Source organism: Vicugna pacos, chromosome 32 (assembly GCF_048564905.1).
Source record: "Vicugna pacos chromosome 32, VicPac4, whole genome shotgun sequence".
Classification (NCBI taxonomy): domain Eukaryota; kingdom Metazoa; phylum Chordata; class Mammalia; order Artiodactyla; family Camelidae; genus Vicugna; species Vicugna pacos.
Window position 1 is genome coordinate 1,134,027 of NC_133018.1, and position 22,906 is coordinate 1,156,932.

At 43.4% G+C, this 22,906-nt stretch overlaps 1 protein-coding gene and 1 pseudogene across 2 annotated transcripts in view; one reads left to right on the plus strand and one right to left on the minus strand.

The window, feature by feature from the left end:
• The window catches only part of LOC107035079 (uncharacterized), a 144,316-nt gene that overhangs the window by 68,207 nt on the left and 53,203 nt on the right, over positions 1-22,906 (minus strand). The window contains exons 13-17 of one of the 2 annotated variants that reach the window (XM_072953192.1): positions 21,724-21,817; positions 19,827-19,903; positions 16,584-16,797; positions 14,248-14,390; positions 6,666-6,744 (exon numbers count right to left, since the gene is read on the minus strand). The gene's annotated coding sequence lies outside the window, so the exon portion shown is untranslated. Of the gene's footprint in view, positions 1-6,665; positions 6,745-14,247; positions 14,393-16,583; positions 16,798-19,826; positions 19,904-21,723; positions 21,818-22,906 lie in introns of those variants that run through there. The other variant, XM_072953193.1, reaches the window with a different exon arrangement.
• On the plus strand, positions 12,845-15,438 carry LOC102526358 (zinc finger MIZ domain-containing protein 2 pseudogene; annotated as a pseudogene).

Sequence of the window (22,906 nt, forward strand, 5' to 3'; positions counted from 1 at the left end):
GAGACAAAGGAAAGGAAAAATTCAGATGAAGTGCAGGAGAAGAAAGGAGCCAAGAAAGCTCAAAAATCAAGCCACCATATTTTTTAATATCACGTGAAAACAACAGAAGGGGGAGTTCTGTAAAGTCAGAAAATCCACCTGAGCCAAGCCCTCCTTCTGAAGTTCTGGAAAACTCAATTCACACAGAAACAAGCAACAGACAGCTACGAAGGTCAAATCCCACGGTAAATTACTATAAGAAAAAAAGAGAAGAAATAGAATCACAATCCTGTAAATAGTTACAGCATTCCAGAAACATGCTCAAAATAACAGAACAAAATTATAATGCAGCATTTCAGAATGAACTAAAAGACATTAAGAAAATGATGGTACTAGACATGAAAGACCGACCTAAGTCAGAATTCGAATTCAGAAATGAGGTGACAGATTTAAAGAAAAGTTGAAACGAAAATTATCACTTCAGAAATGAAGACTCACAGAACAGAAGGATTACAAAAGGAAATAAATACAGCAAAAAAAAAAAAACAACTCAAAAGAACTAGATGAAGAGGATGAAGCATCTGAAAATCAAAAGTAAATGAAGTGGGAGAGGGTATATATAGCTCAGTGGTAGTGTGTTTAGCAGGCATGAGGTCCTGGGTTCAATCCCAACCACCTCCATTAAAAATAATTATAAATAAATAAATGATCAAACCTAATTACCTCCCCTTCAAATATATATATATATATATATATATATATATATATATATATATATATAAAATTTTTTAAAAGTAAATGAAGACGTAAGAAGGAATGGAGAGTTATTGCTGAATGGGCAGAGAGTATCAGTTTGGGAACATGAAACAGTGGACAGTGATGTGATCATGGCTGCACAACATTATGAATGTGCTTCATGCCACTAGGTTGTCCACTTAAAAATGGTTAAATGGTACATTTTACATTCTGAAAGGGATTAAAAAGTAAAATGGAAAAAGTTCCTGAAAAAGAAAAAAGACAAGAAAATGAACAAACATAAACAGTATGATTCAAGAAAACATTCCTGAAATTTAAAAAAAATTGAAACGACGTATTAGAACACATGCATCTAAGAATACTGACTCAGAACAACCATTAGCTACACATAATTTAGTAAAACCAATGAACTTTTGAATACAGAAAAAAATGCTTTTGCATCTATGCTAAAATAGCACATGATTTATAAAGGGAAAAACGAGGTGATCATAGACTTCTTGACAGCAGCACGTAACAACAGAAAAAAAAATAGATAAATGAAGTAACACATTGAAGACACTCAAGGGAAAGAATGTAAAATGTATAAAGGCCATTCACAAACTGCTGCCAGCATGTAGGAGCTCAGAGAATATCATTCCCGTAGGTCTTTCCTTTGGAATTGATAGAGAATGATCTTCAGGCAGCTAAAATGACTACAAAGACATGGACAGAAAGACTGGAGTTGAGCACTAAATATGTTGTTACTTATGGAACTAAGATTTAATGAGAAAAGGTGTTTGAGACGGTAAAGAGTAACATGATCTGACGATGTAGATACAATACAGTTATTAAAAGGGGGGCAAATAGCCAGAGTATATGGAAACAAACCTAACTGCTTTCAGGAATCATGACAGCAAATCTCAACAGAAGCTCTGTTACTCTGAGACTGTCCATGTGTAACATGGGATAAAGGAAACGAGTAATGTGGGGACATTCCAGATCTATCATCCCCTAAGGCCTTGAGAACCAAGATCTCCAGTACAGGCAGAAGAAAATCCAGATGTAATAAAGACAAGGTAAAGGACAAAGCCTGTAGTCCTATATTTAAACTGGAAATATTAGAACGAATTCTCTGATAAAACCTCGGAACAATGACAACCCCAGTTCCAATGAGTGATTCTGAAGCCTCAACTGTGGTCCTGATATACCATTTCCTATTAAAAGACACCAGAGCTTCTTGGAGAAATGGCTGATTCCAGGTCAGGAGCAAGCAATACACAGATAACCTGAAATATTTTGACATACCACCAGAGAGCAAGGAAAGGTCATTCTGATATCAGAAGACTTTGGAGCCAACTTGAAAGAATATAGGACAATGAATATTGAGGATTAAAATAACAATCAATAGAAACCCATCAAATATATTTATATTCTGTAATGATATTAAAATAAACTAATTGGTCATCTCCTCAGAATAATAGAGAACCACTTCATTATCTTGAAAATTGGGTAAATAAACAAAAAAAGAATCAAATCCTTATACTGCCACTCCTATCTGAACTCTACCATTGGGTAACCAATTAGGAGGTGAGAGTGAGCATCTCCTTATAAAATTATGCCAACTAATAAACAGAGAAGTGGTAGAATTAAACATTGCCTTTTTGCAATCTCAATAAATATATCTAAACTTTAAACATCAAGTGCTATAAACATTACAAAAGAGCAAAATTCAAACATTACGAACCTCCTGATGAAAACCATAGTATTGCCAAAGAGATTGAACCCAAGTCTGAGTGTCTGGATCCAGCTGCCAAACTACAGAAAATACAAAGGACAGAAGAACATGCTGAAATGCACCATGAGTGCTCAATCAGCAAAATCCAGACTGTGGACTGAGTTCTTCACAGATACACTGTAAGAGAAAGAAAGGAATGGCCGAGGAACCTATAGATTAAAAGAGGCATAAAAGATGTATCAAGTTGAATAAAATGGGCAAGGCTGAACTAAAGATGCTCACTTGGATGACAAAAGAAAGGAAAGGAAGGGCTTACTACACACAGCAGGATTGTGGTTACTTTGGGAGGGATGAAGGTGCTGTGATTGGGACATGTTCACAAAGGTTTATCTGAAAAGGGTGCTGTGTTAGTCAGGAAAGGAAGTCTAGAGGAAAAGAACCAACAGGATATACAGAGAATAGAGACAGAGACAGACATATGAAGGTTCATGCAGTTATTGAGGCCGAGAAGTCACACCATCTGATCTGCAGTCTTCAACTGGAGACCCAGGAGAGCCAACGGTGCAAATCCCAGTCCATGGGTTGGGGGATGTCCCAGCTCAACAGTGAGGCAGCAGCAAAGAGTCAAATGTCTCTTCTCTGCTTTTTGTTCTATTCAGACCCTCAGTGGATTGGATGATTCCCATCCACATTGAAGAGGCTCATCTACCTTACTGAGTCCACAGATTCAAATGCAGTCTCATCTGGAAACATCCTCGCAGACACATGCCCAGAAAGCAGTGTTTCATTGAGCTTTCTGCAACCTGCCCCGTTAGCACACAAAATCAGCCATCACAGCTGGCAATATTCTTAGTTCTTAAAATGAGTGGTGCTTCACGGTTGTCTGCCTTATAATAATTTCTTAAACAGTACATTTTTGTGTATGCATTTTTCTGTAGCTGTGTTTTTAATCTTACAATAAAAGGCAATATAATAAAGTACAAGTATATCCTGTATCAAATGTAATTTATACATCTACATGAACGGTACATTTTGTAGGCAAGGATACTTTTTAAATGAATCATGTATAATGTTTCAACCTGTTGTGGAGAGCCCAAGATTCTTAATGTAATACAGCAAGTATTATTAATAGTGTAAGCTCTTTAAACATAGTCAACGTCTTAAACATCTTCTATGTCACCCCCCAGGCCTGGCACAGTGATAAGAATGTAGCAGGTACCATTTACCGAGCATTCCCCCATGTGGTAGGCACTATGCCAACTGCTCTGTATGAATCGTCTCATTTATCCTCCGACAACTGTAGAAATCATGATTTTAATTGCTCATCCCAGACAAGGAGACTAAGGCTGAGAGGCCCCCTAACCCTGAAGCAGCACGGCTGGTGCTGGAGCCACAGCAGCCCATTCTGCCTGCAAAGGAGACGCTCAACAAATACCTGTATAAGCGGACTTTTTTAAAGGAAAACATTTTATCCTCCTGCTCTCTGTTCATTGCATCACCCGAGAAAGAAAGAAATCAGACAACTATGTTTGTGTTTGAAAATGGTGTAACAAATTAATGTAAATAATATATCAAATTAATGAAACACAACATATCAAACAACACTTGGCAATTTCCACAAACCACAGAATCCTGTATACAGGGAGTGAGTGGGCCTGGCAGTTTTATAAAAAAAAAAGGCGTGGGGGGAAGAAACCCATCAACAGATTTACGATCCATAGGAACATAGCTTCATCTCCCAAAGCCAGCTTCCTCAGCAGCCCTCCTTCCATTTCTTGGGGAATCTCTTAATTGACACTAAATAAACAAAGTGAAATGGATCCAAAGGTGCTTCAAAGAGTCAAAGATTATGTGGATTAGTTTCTCATTCTTTTAATTAAAAAAATTCTTAAAATATTAAAAATAAAACTGTTCTGTTTTGGCTGCCTTGTACACGCTGCTTTAAGGTCAAGATGAATCTTTGTTGGGTAATTTTCATAATTTTAATTGCCTATTTAGGTAAACAGAGGAAGTGAATACTGTATAGACAATATAATTACTTCTATCAAATTAATAAACATGAAACTCTTGAGTGGGAGCATCTTTAGAAGTTGTTCTATGCAAAACAGCATTTATATCATCCAGTTAAATCTTAGGTGTTCCACAAGCAATTCTCATAGACTAGGTTATTGGATAATGAACTCTCCAGAAGAATGAAGATTCTTCAAACTCTCCTGTTTGCTGTTGCTTGAAGATAAGGAAAGCTCATAGTATTACTGGAAGAGAATTATGAATGTGAACACCTGAACTAACCTCAATTAATGAATTTCTGGTGCTTTATTAAGAAAGAGAGAGGTAAGAAAAATTCCACTCAACTAAGAGCCACAGAGGGAATTGTGAGTTGATGCTGCAATATCTGAATTTCAGTAGGGGCTAGACAAATACAACACGATCCTGCCTTCATGTAGCTTAATGTAGTGGGGGTCTAACAAACACATAGGTGAGTATCACGAAACGTGTTATCTGCAAAGTCAGAATAAACGCTGGATGGCTTGGGAGCATGAGGAGGAAGCACTGAGCTCCGCCTGGCTGGGGGAGGTGGAGAGTGACACACTTCTGTGAGCATCCCCACCATCAACAAAGAGGGCAGCTGCTCCAAAGCCAGTAGACAGAACCAGAATTCCTCCCACAGGATTGTCTGTAGCCAGACCCGTTTCCTTCCACAGCCCCCAACTCATGGCTCTCCCGAGTTCGTCTACCCATTTAAAGTACTGCTTAAAAGCGTTGCCCTTAAAGGACTAATATCAGGAAACTTAACAGCTCACAAAGCAGTCTGCTGGTACCGGGGCTCAGAAGAACAGCCCCTAAAAGCAGAGCCTCCACTTGTAGCCCAAACACAAGTTGTCACAACCCCTTTCGGCCTTCTGTGCTTATCATAATCCAGGTCTCCTTCGATTACAAGACACTGAAGATCTCACCTTCTCCCATTACTTGTCTTCTACATAAAATGCCCATAGATGTGAGTCTGTTAGGATGTGTGAGAACTGCAGTTGATAACTGATAAACCAATACTTCCTAAGGTTTGAAATGTGTCAGGAGTCAGCACTGAGAGAGGGCCTGTTGCTGCAGGAGCACCCGCTCTGACCACAGGAGAGGTGGTGTAAATCCGGAGGTGGAAGCTGACAGGTCTGGAAATAACCTTCCCCGTTTCCCAACTAATAACAAGTATTTATTGAGTGATATTTTGTGATACAAGAGGACTGAGATTATGTGTGCAAATGGCCAAAGCTAGTGTATTTTTTTTTAATTTTAAAAACTAACACATTTAGTAATTTGACCTCTTCTAGAACAACAATCACAAAAGGAACTCCTGGGGGCAGGGGGTAGCTCAAGTGGTAAGAGTCCCAGGACCTCCTCTAAGAATAAATAAATAAACCTAATTACACCTAAATTTTTTTCTTAAAAAAAAAAAAAAAGAAAGAACTCTTGATTTGGCCGAATACAAGTATCATGGAGGTGCTTTTTGTTTTGTTTCTTCTCTAAACATAGTCAGGTTATGTTCCAGCTAAAGAATTGAAAGACACAAGAGGGCACCTAAATAGACTATGTTCTTGCATGAGGACGTTCAATAGTATGAAATTGCTGGGGGAGGGTATAGCTCAGGGGCAGAGTGCCTGCTTAGCCTGCATGAGGCCCTGGGTTCAACCCCCCGGTACCTCTGTTAAAATAAGTGAGTAAATAAACCTAATTACTCCCCCACATAAAAACCCACAAATTAAAATATATATAGAGAGACAGAGAGAGCACCAGCACAGCGGTGGGTTCAGTCCAAGACCAGCTGGGAAAGGAAGGGAGTGAGCTGGACAGTAAACCTTCAGGGAGCCACCCTGGGAGCCATAGGTAGCATTTCCTTCCCCCTGGTTCCCACCCCCTGCCAAACCCCATCCTCTCCCACCTCCCCAAATGAAGGAGTTAGAGAAAAAGCAAAACACAAGTCTATGAGAACAAAGTGACACAAGTAACGCAACTCAAGGTGAGAGCTAAAAGGCTGGGAGCTGCAAAGAAACAAACTAAGTTCCATCAACAACCTTTTTTTAATCTGTAATATCAAGTCAGAATGAGGAGGTGTTGCAAAAACCAACTACTAACACTGCCCACATTTGAAACCGTTTCAAAATGGGGAGAGGCACATTTTTTACTAATATCTTAACGATAATAATGCTGTTTCTTTCCTTACCTTGGTGTTGAACTGCAGAATCCTCCTCCAGATCAGTGTCCAGGAACTTAGAATTGGTGATATTAGGACTTCGGTATTTCTGGAAAAAAATGCAAATGGTTTTAGCCAGGATTTTTCCGGTCCGATTCATCACTGTTACTGTATCTGATGATGCAAATAGTTGGAGAGATTCAATCTTAGGTCATTAATGAGCTATTTTATAAACACCATGGTCTGAAGATCTTCATTTACATTTTTGCAAAGGATGACTTCGCTAACCTCACAGGCTTATGTCAACAGCATGATTACGGGACTTCAGTTACACTCTTATAAACAACACAGCCACGCTGTTAGTCGGTTAATATTTTACTAACTGTAAATATTTTATTATGTTTTGAAGGGAACTAATGATTCTAAATTATTAAACCCCGAGAAGGGCGATTTAAGTAGTTTACAATTAAGAGCAATTAAACGTACATTGCGGCTAGTTTGTTTTCAGATTCTGCACCCTTTTAAATTCATTGATTTTTCTCTTTACTGGAGTTTACTCTTGTTCATTTTTGATGGTGAACAAACGTCATTTTGGGCAAAAGAATGCAAAAATTATAAACTGCATTTAACATAGAAGAAAATGTAAAATACTGTGAATTATTACCAGAAATGTATTTTGAATGCTTGTGGATTTGTGTTTAGAAATTTAACAAATTTGATTTAAAAAAGAATTCTAATTTTGTGATATATACCTGTTCCTTTTTTTCTTGAGTTTTGTCTTTATTAAGGCCTTTTCTGTTCCAAAAATAAAAGACAAAGCTAAATAGCTTTGATTAAAGAAAAAAATTTTTTTTAAAGTATGAAACTGCCAACTGTCCCAGGTACACCTATAGATTCAACATATTCTTAACCAGAACCTAAATGAAATTCTTTAATGATTATGACATGTTGACTCTAAATTCTCTAAAATAGGCAAGAGATTTTTTATTTAATATACCAAGTATCAGAAAATAATAGAAAGCTACAGTAACTAAAACATTTTGGTACCTGCAAAGTCCATGTACCAGAAACATACCCAGGTGTTCAGGGGAGTTCAGAATTTGATATAACTATCTTTTAAAGTAATTGGAAGAGGATTCAGTGACTGATGCTGACACCATCAGACACAATCCCTGTCTTAAAACATGCGCCAGAGTATGTTACAGCTGGGCTGACAATCAAAACAAACAGAATCGTAAAAGCAGTAAGAGGAAATGCAGAGTGACTTTTTAAAATAATACCAGGGGAAAGTAGGCTTTCCTGAACTAAACATAAATAAGCTACAATCTATAGCTCCAAGAAATATGTATTATCTTACAACTTACACAGAACTTAGCATGTGCATAGTGTATTTTCTCCTGCTTAGATCTGTTCTATCCTTATTCTTAACATACATTTTGCTACTGTTACTGACTGGTTACCTTTTTTTTTTGAGATAGGAAAATAAAGCACATGGAAATGAATCTACGTGGCTAATAAGTATGGAACTGTGGACACAGGTTCAGAAATTCAGAAGCATAACTTGGACTTCCTCACACTAGTTCAAAACTCGCAGACACTAGCTGGAGTATCTACGTGCCTCGGACTTGTTTTGAATTCTCTACTTTTCCCCAAAACACTTTTGTCCCAGTCCAGAACACTAACCCACCACCCACACCCTGAAGCAAGGACGAGAGACTAAATCCTCTTCATTTTTAGAGAGAGAACAGGTAAGAGGTCAAAGGCTTCAGCTGCCAGAAAACTCACTTTACAGCCCACGTGACTAGGCAATTAACAACCACACTAACCTGTGGGAGAAGGCCACTTAAAAGGCCACTGTCGGAAACTGGGCAAGGAATCTCTTGAAGAAGCCACTACCCGAAAATCCAGCATTCCAGTAACCACTCTATAAAAAGATCCGTGAGCCACTGTGTGAAGAAATGGTCTAGAAAGCCACTCCCCAAGAATGTGCCACTGCGTGTGCAGCAGACCGAATTTACACTCTACTACTGATTCACAAAGAGGAGCCAGTGTGCCCAGGGCCACCCGCCAGGATGCTGGTGGTGAAACTGCTCCCTCTTGGAGGGAACAGTGTTCTTCCAGGAACCGCATCAGCACGCTGCTGAGCAACAAATGCAGAACGTCTGAATGAATGGAGACAAGCAGATACAGTGGATGTGCTTTCTCCAGTGTGTAAAGGGTGGGCATTACCAAATTTCAAAATTCTTCCAGACTGTCAAATTTCCAGGCAATTCTGTGTAATGATCAATGTTTCCCTGAGAGAGTCACATGAGGAAGACCTGTCTGTATCGGTAATAGTTGGGATTCTGTGATAAGACCTACACATCTATATTTTTCACACTGCTTGCATGATTTGATTGCACTTGTATAACTCTAACTACATTCCACTTAGATTCAGATGGGAGGATGGAAAGTTGGGACAGGAATCAATGTAGATGCCTCTAAGTGGATTTGTAATACATTAGCAAAGACCCTCCTGCCAAAACCAATTTTTTTCTGAATTCATTGAAAAAGAACCTCAAATCTCACCTATTTCATGAAGAATTTCATTGCTTAAAAAAAAAAAAGGTTGGTGAATGCACCCAGACCAAGCTGTTTAAACTCATTTCCCATGGTTATATATTTACTTATTACTTAAGGGGATACATGATTTGCCCCTGTCTAATATAAATACTTCTATATTCAAAGTGTTTAAGGGATAGTTTTCTCATACTTCTCATATTGATGCCTGGATTTTAAAGAAAATCATGAAAAAGTGTTTACAATAAAAATTTCCCCGCCATTTACATTTTTCTCCTTATGACAGAAATAATGCTGCTGTCACAGGATTCACTAGTATAAAGTTCTTTTTCACCATCAAAACAAGCATGGGTTGAACAAAAGACCTTGATTTTATTCCCGTGAGATGCAAGTCAGATGACTAACTTACAGAACTGGAAGAGAAGAAATTGTTCCAAGCTACTGTGTTTGAGGTAATTTGTTCCAGCAACAATAGAACACTAACACTTGCAGAAACCAGGGCCTTGGTCACAAACCTAAACAGACACCCCAGGCCCAAGAGTCAGAGAAACTAGGGAAGACCCAGGGGGCAGGAAGGCAGCTGCGGCTCAAGCTGCTGCTTCATGTCAGGAGTCGTCAGTAGATCAGCAGTCCTGTGTGTGTGTGTCTGTGTGTGAGTGTGTGTGTGCGCGCGTGTACACACTACAAAATCGCTGCTCCGGTCCTTTGCTTCCAAATCACCCAAGACTCTCCCCTATGGCCCACATCATTAGAAACGGGATTCTGGGAAATTTAGTTCAACCTAGCCAAAACGACACATCACAAAGCCATTTCACAGGTTTCTCATGCCATCGACCTCTCTTGATTTTCCTTCCTTCCTTCCCTTTGAGAAAATTAATCTTACACTGACTGATTTTGAAATTTTTCTTAAAATGTTTAAATGCATGCAAGGTGTTTTATTTGCTTACTTATTCATTCATTTATAACTTTTTTTTAAAAATGGAGGCACTGGGAATTGAACCCAGGACCTGTGAGTGCTAATTATGGGTGCTACCACTGAGTTCTACCCTCCCCCTGGGTGTTTTATTTAGAAATAGAAAAAGAAAACTACTCCCCATGAGCCTAGACGACTATGCGTTCATACTATCTATCATATGTTTTACATACAAATTTACTTATTTAATGGCTTAACAAAAGGCAAGCTTTGCATAAACTAACAACAGGTTCCTAACTGAGATCTAGGCTGTTTCAAAATGAGTATTTTACAAATGGTTTCCTGAAAATTGTCACGAATATTAAAAAATTTATTCAAAGATGCAATGTATAGAACATGGGAAAATGAATAAAGTTACAAAAGGCAGAAAGAATATTCAGGTTCTAGCTCCATCTCCATTGTGTTTGAGCTGGGCAGGCTTATTAAAATAAAGCACCCTCCCTCCTACACTGCTGGTGGGAATGCAGGTTGGTGCAGCCACTGTAGAACAAAGCATGGAGATTCCTCAAAAGACTAGAAATAAGACCGTATGACCCAGTCATCCTGCTCCTGGGCATATATTCAGAAGGAACTGTACTTCAAAAAGACACCTGCACCCCAATGTTCACAGCAGCACTATTTACAATGGCCAAGACATGGAAACAGCCTAAATGTCCATCAACAGGTGACTGGATAAAGAAGATGTGGTGTATTTATACAATGGAGTACTACTCAGCCATAAAAACCAACAACATAACACCATTTGCAGCAACATGGATGCTCCTGGAGAATGTCATTCTAAGTGAAGTAAGCCAGAAAGAGAAAGACAAATACCATATGAGATCACTCATATGTGGAATCTTAAAAAAAAAATACAAAACAGAAACAGACTCACAGATATAGAATACAGACTTGTGGTTGCCAAGGGGGCGGGGTGTGGTAAGGGACAGACTGGGATTTCAAAATGGAGAATAGATGAACAAGATTATATGGTATAGCACAGGGAAATGTATACAAAATCTTGTGGTAGTTCACAGTGAAAAAAAAGTAACAATGAATATATGCATGTTCATGTATAACTGAAAAATTGTGCTCTACACTGGAATTTGACACATTGCAAAATGACTATAACTCAATAAAAAAGTTAAAAAAATCTATTTCTCTGAAATTTAACCGCCTCCTCTGTAGAACAAGAATGACCCGAGCTACCTTCATTTCCAGGAAAGTTATAACTTTGAATTATTTATGGTTTTCTGAAGTTGAAGGGTATGTGATGAAAAGAATTGTTACTATGAAGTAGCTGTTCCGAACAGGTATCTTACCTGCTTGATCTAATCAGCCTCCACCCATGAAGAAAACAGCCAGAAAGTGACTAGATCAATAGTAGCCTTTGAGACCTGTTTTTTGAAAAACGTAACTGAATAGAACAGTAAAATCCAAGGACATGCAAAAGTTATAGTCCCTCTCTTTGGGGGCAGTCACAAGCTTTTGAAACATGTGGAAAGGAAACTGACCTGACCTTACCCTGATAAAGGGCACAGTAATTGAAAGGACCACAAGTATGTAGTAGATCGAGCGAGTGAACCCGTCGAATCTGTTTTACAGTGAGCTGAAGTGATCTCAATCAGGTATGTGCTTTTCTGATCCACAACTCTAAAAAAGCAAATTTTGACTGTAAAATGTATTAAGAAATCAACTTATTTGCCATGTGTTATCTGAAAGATATGGGGAGAAAAAAACCTCCTGTGAAAACATTAAAAAAAAAAAGAGTTTGACCACATTAAAAGAGTGAGGCACAAAAGGACAAAAGGATAATGATTTTTTTCTCCCCTAAATTCCTGGCCTGAATATAAGTCCTCCGAAAGTCCCCCTTACCAGATGGCTAACCCAGCGAGGGAAGACAGCCCACTTGATTTCAAATGTGAGAGTCATTTTTTCTTTAATTTAAATGAGAGAGACTATCTTGACTTCATTATATCTAAGAGGAGAGCTCAAGTGTTCAGCATGTGGATCTGACTTAAGGATTTGAGTAAAAAGTGTGTGTGTGTGTGTGTGTTTTTAATAGAAATTGTATGTAATCCCCAGCAGTGGCACGAACCATCTGCTAATACTAATTGTTGCTGGTTGAGAGCAGAGTAGGAGACTGTTAAAGTCTTCCCTAGCAGAAACCTGACCTGTGGAGACGGACGTCACAGGAACTGCCACGCGGACTGCAGCTGGCAGGAGAGGACCACGGTGTGGACAGTGGTGTGGGCACTGGTGTCCCCATCTTCCCTTTGGCAGTGGAGTGAAGACATAGGAAACATCTCTGGGAGTTTGCCAGGGGCCCGAACACATGTTTGGCACCCTTTCCCTCCCCAGCCCCTCCTCAGCCCCAGATCTAACAACAAAACTTGAAGTGGGTGTATTTCCAAGAACATATGTTTTCAAAAAATTATTATTTAATGATGTGGCTATTCTAAACTATGATTAATATAAGTACATTTAAGATTCAACATTGGCGACTGTGCCCTGGGAGCCGGCTGGTGGGGCAGCAGTGAGGGCGGGCTGAGTGCGTGGAGCAACGATGATCCCGGACCACTGAGGTGAGGGGTCAGGCCGGGCCTTGCACAGCCAGAGAAACTGAGTCCTGCATAAACACTGGTGAGGGCTGCTTCCTTCTGCCCACAGACCTGGCCTTTAGGCTGCTCCCAAGCCAATGAGTCCCTTGAACCCCACGAAACCTGTCCTGCCCCACATGCCACGTGGTGATGGGGATGGTCCCTTTGCTTATGAGGCAGTGCCTTGGCTACAAAGTGCTACTCAGCCAGTAGGATCGCTGTCTGTGGTCACAACCATGTGGGGAGTTGCAGTGGAGCGCAGAACCAGGTTTTGGGGAACCCCTCATCTCCATGATGCCCAGCGTGGCAGGAGGCAGCTCTGCCCTGAACTCCCTGCAGTGCCTGGGGCAGCAGGTGTTTGGTGAGGGTGGCACCAACAAGGGCTATGTGCAGCAATGGGTGTATGGCCGCGGGGGCTACCCTGGAGGCTCAGGCTTCACCATCGGGTATGCAGGTGGCCCGGTGGGGGGTCCAGCAGGCCTATGCCTCCCCTCACATGTCACAAGGCCCTCCACCAACTTCACCCAAGCAGCGGTGGTGGCTGCCCAGGCTGCTGCCACAGCCAAGGTCACAGCCACTGGGGTCGCCCTCCAGGAGAGACAGAGCCAGGAGCTGAGCCAATACAGAAGAATCAGGGCTGGGCAGCTTTTTAACTGCCAGTTCTTGCAGCACAGAGGTCCCTCGGGGCCCAGCGTTCCCAGCAGCAGGAACTCTACCACCGTGGGAGGGCTGATGGGCCCCTCGGGCATGAGCCCCACACCTGGGCAGTGGGCATGGTGCTCCTGAACACAGGGCAGTGCCTGCCCCAGCATGGGCACCCTGAGCCTCCCCAGGACCAGACACGATCCCAACAGGGCGTCAAGAGAGCCTACTCCAGTGAGGTGTAGCCCAGGCAGCAATACCTGCAGGGAGGCCAGCATGGGCCCAGCGCCACCCAGTATGCACCTGGCCCTGGCCAGCCTCCTGTCTCCTCCTCCTACCCTGGGCACAGGCTATCCCTGCAGGAGGGCGGAAGCCAGTCCCTGACTACCTCTGGCCCTGCAGGGCTGCACTACGAGCCATTTCGTCCCCAGCTACCCCAGCTCCTCACTGCCAGAGAGCCCCACGCCGCCCATGACCTCCGGCAGCAGCGCCCCCTTCATGTCCACCAGCCAGGAGGTCAAATTTCCCTTCCTGCCTGACCTTAAGCCCAACGTGAGCAACTTGTCACCCCCTGGCAGCAGCCTGTGACCAGCTGCGGCTGACCTTCCATGAGCGGGACAACATGGTCCTCGAGCCCTTTCACCTGCAGCACATCCTGGCTGTGAGCAACCACGCCTTCCAGCTCCGAGACTCTGTCCAGACCCTGATGCTGAGGCCTGACCTGGAGCTGCAGTTCAAATGCTACCACCAAGAGGAGCAGCAGATGAACACCAACTGGCCGGCCTTGGTCCGGGTCAGCGTCAACGCCACCCTACCCACCATTGAGCGTGGTGACAAGACCTCCCACAAGCCTTTATACCTGAAACACGTGTGCCAGCCGGGCCGCAACACCATCCAGATCACTGTCACGACCTGCCGCAGCTCCCACCTCTTCATGCCGCAGCTGGTGCACGGGCCTTCCGTCCACTCCGTGCTGCAGGGTCTCCTCCTGCCTGCTGAGCACTGCGTCATTGAGATAAAGCGGAACTTCAGCAGCTGCACCATCCCCAGCACCCCTGGACCCAACAGAGGACACGGTGGCACAGACAGTCACCAAGGTGTCACTCAAGTGTCACATCACTTTCAGCAGAATCCAGCTTCCTGTCCAAGGTCACGACTGTCACCACACAGTGGTTCAAGCTAGACTCTTATCTACAGCTCAACTGTGAGCGAGAGACCAAAAGGTGCCCTGTGTGCAGTAAGACAGCATTGCTGAGGGCCTGGAGGTGGACCAGTACACGCTGGGCATCCTCATTTACATTCTGAACTCAACTATGAGATTCCCATCGGCCCCACGTGCAGCGGGAAGGGAAGCCAGTACCTGTGAAGCCTGATGTGCACGTCAAGGAGGAGCAGGATGGGCCAGTGCTGCCACACCGTGAACCCTGCCCTGTGCTCATGCCCAGCATGATGGAGATGATCGACGCCCTGGCCTGGTGCCACTCCCTTCATCACCTTGCAGCCCCCAGCCCCCGCCCCCGGCGATTACCCTAGCGAGGGTTCCAGCTTCCTGGGACCAGGGACCTTTCTGGACTCCTTCCTGCCCACCATGCCCAGCACCTCGACCCTTACTGAGTTCACCCAGGGCCACCTCCCATCCCCTATCAATCCGACATTCCCAGCAGCCCCAACACCAGAGAAGTCTGCAGCCTCCCTCCCTGGTCGGATGGCACCAGCAGGTCACCTGGACCCCGAACCATAACCCTGGGCCACCAGGGCTGCACACTCCCAACCTTGGAGGCCCACCAGGGCCCCAGCTGCACCATCCAAACCCTCCCCCTGGGTCCCGGCAGCCCCTGGGCCATGAACTGGGGTCTCATTGGCGAGCTGACCTTCAGTGCTACCACAGGCATGATGGGCAGGGGAGGCCCCAGAGCCAGCCCTGGATCTGCTTCCAGAACTGACCAACCCCAATGAGTGGCTGTCCTACCTGGGCCCACCCAACCTCCCCACAAACAGCAACGATGACCTGCCAACTCTCCAAGAACTGATCCCACTGACCTCCACCTGAGGGGATGTGCCCACAGATGTTGTATACCTGCCCCCCAGCCCAGCCCACCTGACACAAGCGCCCCTCCCCACGCGCACACCTGGAGCCTGGGCCCCGGATGCCTGGCCCTCCTGAGGCTGGAGGCAGCCCTGCACGGGGTGGGAGAGGACCCCAGGCAGTGGCAGCCACTGGCCCAGTTAGCCAGCAGAACTGTTTGTGCTGAGTTGCCTGACCCTGCCCCCATCCACACTCAGCCCATGCCTGTCCAGCCCCACCTGGTCCATGACATACCTGCCACCCCTGACCTCTCAGCGTTGCCCCAGGTCCCCCCACCCCTGCCTGCTCCCACTGGCCTGCATCTTGTCCAGCATTGACCTTTCTATTTCAATGGCCCCTTGGTCCTGGCTGGCGAGGAGCAGGGCTACTCTCTACTGGGGTCTAATCTCACCCAGCCCACAGTGTGCAGTGAGGGGTGGGGTCCATCTGCCCACCTGAGGCTTCAGGCTGAAGCTGGAGATGGGGGCTCTAACACACAACACTGTACATAGTACAGAAACACCAACAGATACAGAGTGGCTGGTCCCTCTGCGCAGCCAGGGTCTCTGTGGGCTGGGCCTCCTGTATGCACAGGAGTGCAGACAGGAGGGGGTGTCAGTGAGGGAAGCAAGTTACTGCCTGCTGAGGGTGGGGCTCAGACTCTGTTCCATGTACAGACTCTCCAGCAGGCTAGGCTGCTCCCTCCAGTTCCCCTTTTCTGTGAAAGTGAAGAATTGTTTTAAAACCATCTCCCATGTCCACCCTGGGGTCACACCAGGTTGGGGAGGAGGAGCTGCTGCTCCCATCAGTGCAGAGCCTAGTTGTGTCCCCTGTCTGCCTGTCTCTGTTAAAGGATTCCCTCATGGTTGGGGAAAAAATACAACACTGGCAAGTTAGAAAACCACCAAGTAAGGCCAGGTGTCTAAACTGACTTGATGCTTTAATTTAAAACACCAGCATCAAGTTGAAACGTGTTTTTTTTCCCTTAAAAAATGAAGATTTTTTTTCCTGATCAGTTTTTCATACAACAGACAAGAAAATCTCCTGGCACTGGTCAGAAATGTTTATACCTTGGGAACATCACAGCAAACTGGCCTTTTTCAGTAGACAGACAGCGACCCCTCACTTACCTTAAAACGAAGTTGCTCAGCGGTGACATCCACAGCCTCACTGGTATCCACCAACCCCAGGACGCTGGTAAGACTGTCAGGTTCTAACCAAGTAATTTTCCAGCAAACATTCTCCCATATGCTCTAGAACTTTCCTCTGCATCTTAGCATCTCTACATAACAGCTCCATTACAGCGAGTCACTGCTCCTACAGCCGCGGGGCAACTCCCAAGTCCTGATGGAAAAGCGAAAGGTCTGTTATTATCTGAGTCAAGCCACAGAGAATTCTTACACAAAGTACGCTCACCTCTTCTGCCTGGAACCTAGAAATGCCTGCCTTCTAAAATGCTAACTCACTACTCTATACATATCAAGACAAGGGGCCTTTCTTAGTGAACCCTGGATCATGAAAATGAACTTTTGATTTTGTGCTTGTTGTGACAATATCTGAGAAGCCCGTTGTAAGCGGTAATATAAATTACCTTATGTTTTAAATTGCTGTGGGACATGTAAAATTTTTGCTAAACTACTCTTACATTCTTTTCTTACTTAGCTTTAGTTCACTAATACCTAGAAGTTTCTCCCCCTACCCCAATTGACAATGCAGGGACTTTGTATGAATCTGTCAATTCAGTGTTACTGGACACTGCGTGGCTTCCTCCAAATAGCAGAAAGGTGCCGGAGCACAGCTAATTAGGGAAACACGTGATAATATCAAGCGGATGTTCTAAACAGACTTTAGAAGTTCAAGGGTGACACCTGTCCCCACTATTCATCGCTACCAGCTTTTGTAAGTGTAAAAACCCACACACAGTTCTTTCCCATTTGTTAAAGCTAATACTCTAGCTTTTCAGCCCCACGTGTACTGTCATCATTTTACAGACAAGGAGACGTAGTCCCAGAGTCCTGAGTAGAACTGGGACTCAACACTCCTACCCTTCATGACACTCATCTAAAAAAGTGAAAAAGAAAGAGCAAGTGCAGATACTACTCTGGGAAAAAGCCCAGAGTGGGCCCCCCGTGAAAAAGAAAGCAAAATAAAGAAACAAGAATCACTGTGGTTCGTGAGTCATTTATCAGATTTTGGTAAAAAATGTCTCAATATCTTTGTCATATTACAAATTACAGCCCTATGAGAATGCTGCCTTTGGCTAATAAGATAAAATCTTGTCCTGCTGCATGGCAGAGCCCTTCAAGCTCTAAACATTTAAGAGAAAAACACTTTTTTCAAGTTAGTGTTGTATGCAAATTTTATCTAGAAATACATTGCTGTTTTTAGGCAATTTTTTAAAAAGCCTTCTTGATTTGTTTTGCTTTAAAATCCTTAGTGGAGGCTGGAGTTGATGGGCAGAAGTTAACAGTGTACCACCCACAAGGGTGAAGCCAATTTCCTGGCTTCTCATCCTCATCCAAGATACAATGTTTCCTCTAGCGAGTCCTTCTAGATTTATGTTCCAGTTTCTCCAGCTACAGAACAAGACAGTTACCGAATATTTACCAGGATGCTCCCCCCCACCCGCTTCCTTTCACTGGTGCACATTTGTACTGGCGTTCCACACCCAGTCTGTGGCTCTTTGCCATCCCCAGGTTCCTCCTACACTGCGACACACTTGAAGGCAGGGCCTGTGTCCCAGCCCCCAGGACCAAGTCTGGCACATGACTGAAATGAACTGAATTGATCAACTGGAACTTGCAGTTTCCATCTAACAGGTAATCCTATCTAATAGATCAGTGTTTCTCAAACTGGGCTGTGAATTGAAATCACTTGGGGAACTAATGCATTTTTTAAGAAAAATTAAAAATTAAAAAAAAAACTAAAGGCAAAAAAATTGAAAAAAAGAAAAAGGGTGAATTCAGCCTCATGTTTTAGTAAGAGGACATTTTCAAAAATGTTGCTGCATGGGTCCCAATTCCTGAGTTTGATTTAATTTATCTGGGATGTGACTGAGTATCAGAATGTTTTAAAGCTCTCCACGTGGTTCTAAGGAGAAGTCCAGAGTTAGACTCGCTCTATTGCTTCCCGAAGTGATGAACACTCCCAGTGATCCTGTGTTCGCTGGGTAACTGCGATGTCCTAGACTATCTCGGAGTTATTTTCCTTCCCTCTACGACCCCATTCCCTGCTCTTTTGGAATAAGCAAGGTGACTGTTAAAATTAGTTACTTGCTGCTAAACCAGTATATAAATCCATGCAACATGAAATGCTCCCCCAGCCTCAAGTGGAATGCATTTAGATTATATTTGGAGTTGGTTTTGAGCAACTTTCTTCTAGAGAGAAAAGAAAATCATCTTACAAGCCCAAGCCCAGGGAACACAAGGACTCTCACTGCCTGTGACATAGAGATCTTCCATGCCAGTAACCTGAAAAATGTAATCTCTAGGAGACACACACACATCATGCTAGCATAATTTTATAGAGTAAGACCACACAAAGATGTTTTGGGAAGCCATTTTTACAAATAAATTGGCATGATTCTTGCATTGTTACCGAGTCCAAACTCAATCTGCTCGTTGCAAGACAGGCCAATAAACTGGGAGACGATGAGCTGTGGCAAGGAATAGCGACTTTATTCGGAAAGCCAGCTGACTGAGAAGATGGCAGGCTAATGTCCTGGAGAACCATCTTCTCCAAGTCAGAATTCAGGCTCCTTTTCTACTAAAAAGGGGAGGGAGTATGGTTGGTTGCTGCAAACTTCTTGGTGTAGGAATTCTTTGTTCTTGCAGTGGTCCACCTGGGTCAGGTCACAGTGTGCTTGTAAAACCTCCCACAAAATGCTATTTTCCATTCTGCAACTTGCTATCTTTATGTAAGTGCAAAGGTGTTAATACCCTTAAAGGTCAGAGCCTTGAGAACAGGCTCTCCTTCTATTTCAGGCTAAAGGCAACGTTGTTTTACAAAAGGTGCAGAGCTGGCAAGACTGAGCCTAGTAAACAGGGAACAGGGTTAGAGCCAAAGGAGCAGACCTGACAGGAGTCAGATTTGTTCTTTTCTATTACAGCATCAATAGACAACGTTTCTCTGATCACTGGCCCTGTGCTCCAAAGTGAAAATTGGCTCCTAGTCACCTACAGGATAACATGACTCACAAGATCCTTTGTGTTCTGGCTCCTGCCTACCCCTTATCTCTGTTCTGTTCCTCACCCACTCCTCCCTTCCCCCTCCCCTCAACGCTGAGCACTTCTTACTCTGCAGAGCCCTCCTCCAACCCCTAGAGCATGTTGCCAGTGCTGCCCTGACCCCACTGTGCAGCTTCACTTACTTACATTCTTGTCTCCATCAGTAGACTGTGAGCTTCTTGCAGGGCCATCCTCTGTCTTCGGGATCTTTTTATCTCTAACACCTGGAACACAGCAGAGGCTGAGAAGACATCTGACTTGTTCAGTGATTAAACGCCAAAGTCCATGCTCTTTCTAGGACCTTTTTACAAGAGTAGTCAGAGAAGGTTAGGAGGTAGCTAACTTGTCCTGATCAACCACAGCTCGGGGTGTGACCTGAATATGAAGACCTTGAGTCAGTGTGTTAAATAAATCCAAGAAAGAAAAGAACATGAAAGGTGGCTGTGTGTTTTCAGACAGCACCAGCAAATTAAAAGTAGCAGTTTATTTTTATTAAGTCTGTTTTCAACACTCGATGGAAGAACTTTAAAGGATCAGTATCTCTGTGTCTGAATCTGCCTGGAACACTGGTTAGTACTGATCTGTTTTATCTCCTTTGTTTCTGCCAGAAATGGAAAACTAACCTATGTGTCAAGGTTTATCCCCAAAGAACTCAGGCCAGTATCTTTTTTTTCTTCTTCTTTTTTCCTTAAGGGAGGCACTAGGTATTGAACCCAGGACTCTGAGCACAGCAAGCTCATGCGCTACCACTGAGCTATACCTCCCACTCCAAGCCACTTAGTGTGGATTTCTCTGGTATTCATTCAGCTTAACTTACTTATCCTGAATTGCAATCAGGTGGGGTTTTTTCACTTAACAATTTACTCACCTGCAAACAATTTGTACCAACAGGCAGATACTTAAGAGCCCACTGTCATCTGTGACAGACACTGTAGCCGGCCACTAAAGCGATTTCCTTGTCTTCCTGGGTAAGCAGCAAGACTACAGGTTCCAATGCTTTGCCATCCTGTGTCACCTGACACTAGCCAGGGATGGATGAGTGGAAGTGGTGTGAGCCACTCCCAAGTTGGGCCCACAAACATCTCCAGTGCATACCATCTGATGATACTTTTCCTTTCCTTTTCCACCAGCTTGATGCCAAGTGGTTAAGACAGGCAGAACCACCAGATGGGAAGAGCCTGCATCACTGAAACCACGTGGAGGAAAACCTGCAGGGCTTCACGTGAGTGTGAGCAAGCATCAGACTTCTACTGCTTCACGCTACTGAGATTTGGGGGTATCATCAGTACGAGTGGTAACACACAGCCCCACCCCGGTTCCCCTTCTGATGGAGCTCCGCACACTACAGATGCAGAAATGGGCACCACAGCTGCCACTGGTGTCTGGGAGACTCAGCAAGCACTCAAGGCCTGGCAGGTGCACGGGGTATTTGGGCAGGTCGAAGTATACTCTGGGAGCCGTACGCATCTCTGACATGCCTTTACGGCAGAGGAGTCCACGGGCTTCGATGGCGGCAGCGAAAAATCCCGTCCGCCTTACATATCAAAGCAAATAAAGCCAGTATCTAGCCAACAATCCCCTAGGAGCAACCAGTGTGCTTGCGTGGTGCGAATCATGCCTATGTAACACAACATGGGTACTGCGCGTGCGGGTAACAGCTGAGTCACTGGGCACCGGCGGTCCGGCCAGAGAGCCTGAGTGGCTCCATTCCCCCTACACACTCTCCCACAGGCCTTCCCTCCTTCTCCCTCCTTCACTGCCTGTCCTCTCTGCCTCTCTACTTCTTCATCCCCTCTTTCCCTCATTTCCTGACTGTCCCTAGGTCACAGAGCATCCTGAAATGAAGCTAACAATTTAGCTCCTCAAACGGCACTCTCCATTTCATCTGCTGCTGACATCTGATAAGATACACAATTTACCTCCTTTTCTCCTCTTTTCCCTCACTATACAACAGGTGACTTTCTTTGGTTTTTAGAATACATCAGAATTCATGTGTTAAATCAACAGTCTGTCAAATAACTTTTTAATAAAATCCAGTTCTTACCTTCTGTTTGTCCATTTAATATATTTTTTCCTGTTTGATCTGCAGCCCCAGAAAAATGATCAACATACTTCTGTGGTAGACTCTCAGAGATACTCTGTTAAAATCAATATTAATAATGAGTTGCATAAAGATTTCCTAACCCCTTTCTAAGAAAATACCTGCATTTCTTACCTAATTTTTCTTTGTTTCCTCCTTTAAAAGCAATTAGACTTTAAAAATAAGAGAAGCGTATCTTGGAAACCCAAACATTTAAATAGAAAACTTCACATACATTCTCTAGATCAAGTCTATCTTTTAGCTTCACCTGTCTTTTCACTCAGTAAATGGAACATGGAAAGCCAAGGTAAATATTTTCAGAGATAAAATATTGACTTATATTCATATTTCAACAGAGAATTAACTTCAAAATGCCTAACTCCATTTTGCATTACCCCACAATGGAAAGCATTTTAAAAAATAGTTTTCTATGCATAACTGGAATGCTTTGCTGTACACCTGAAACTAACATTGTAAATCGACTACACTTCAATAAAAAGATTAAATAAATATTTTTTAAAACAAATTCTTTAGTAAGTATACTTGCTACAAATTAAAAATATTTCTAAGGACAGATGTGGTTTTAGTATTAAAATAACATATTTGGCATGAAAAGCAACCTTGGAGTCTGTCACACTTAGTATTAACAGAACATTGTAGAAGCTGCTTCATTTCAGTTAACAAGGGCTTAGCACAATCTATTATTTGATAAAACATTTATTGGTAGGAAAAATACTTGAATAAATTAGCAAACTAATAAGAAAAACAGGTATTTTAATAACAGCAAAAAACTTTAAATATAGTTATGCAACTCTCTGAAAAAGTACAGGAAGCTTTAACTTAAGGGAAGAGTAAGAAAATTTATTTCTTAACCATGTGCATGTGCCACACCCTTAATGATGCACATTTTTTTCCTACACACACAATAGTAAAAATGGTCATAAGGACGGTTACCCACTTGCTGCTTCCTGGCCACTGTAAGGTGCTGGGGAACAGGAATGAGCAGGTGGGACCCTCTGTGCTCTCTGCCCAGAACGTCGCTCCCCGGGGCCTTTACATGACGGGCTCCTTCCCTTCCTTCACTTGGCAGATTTGGTCACACTCACAGCTGTGCTGACTACGTAAATTCCGCACTCACTCCACCCCA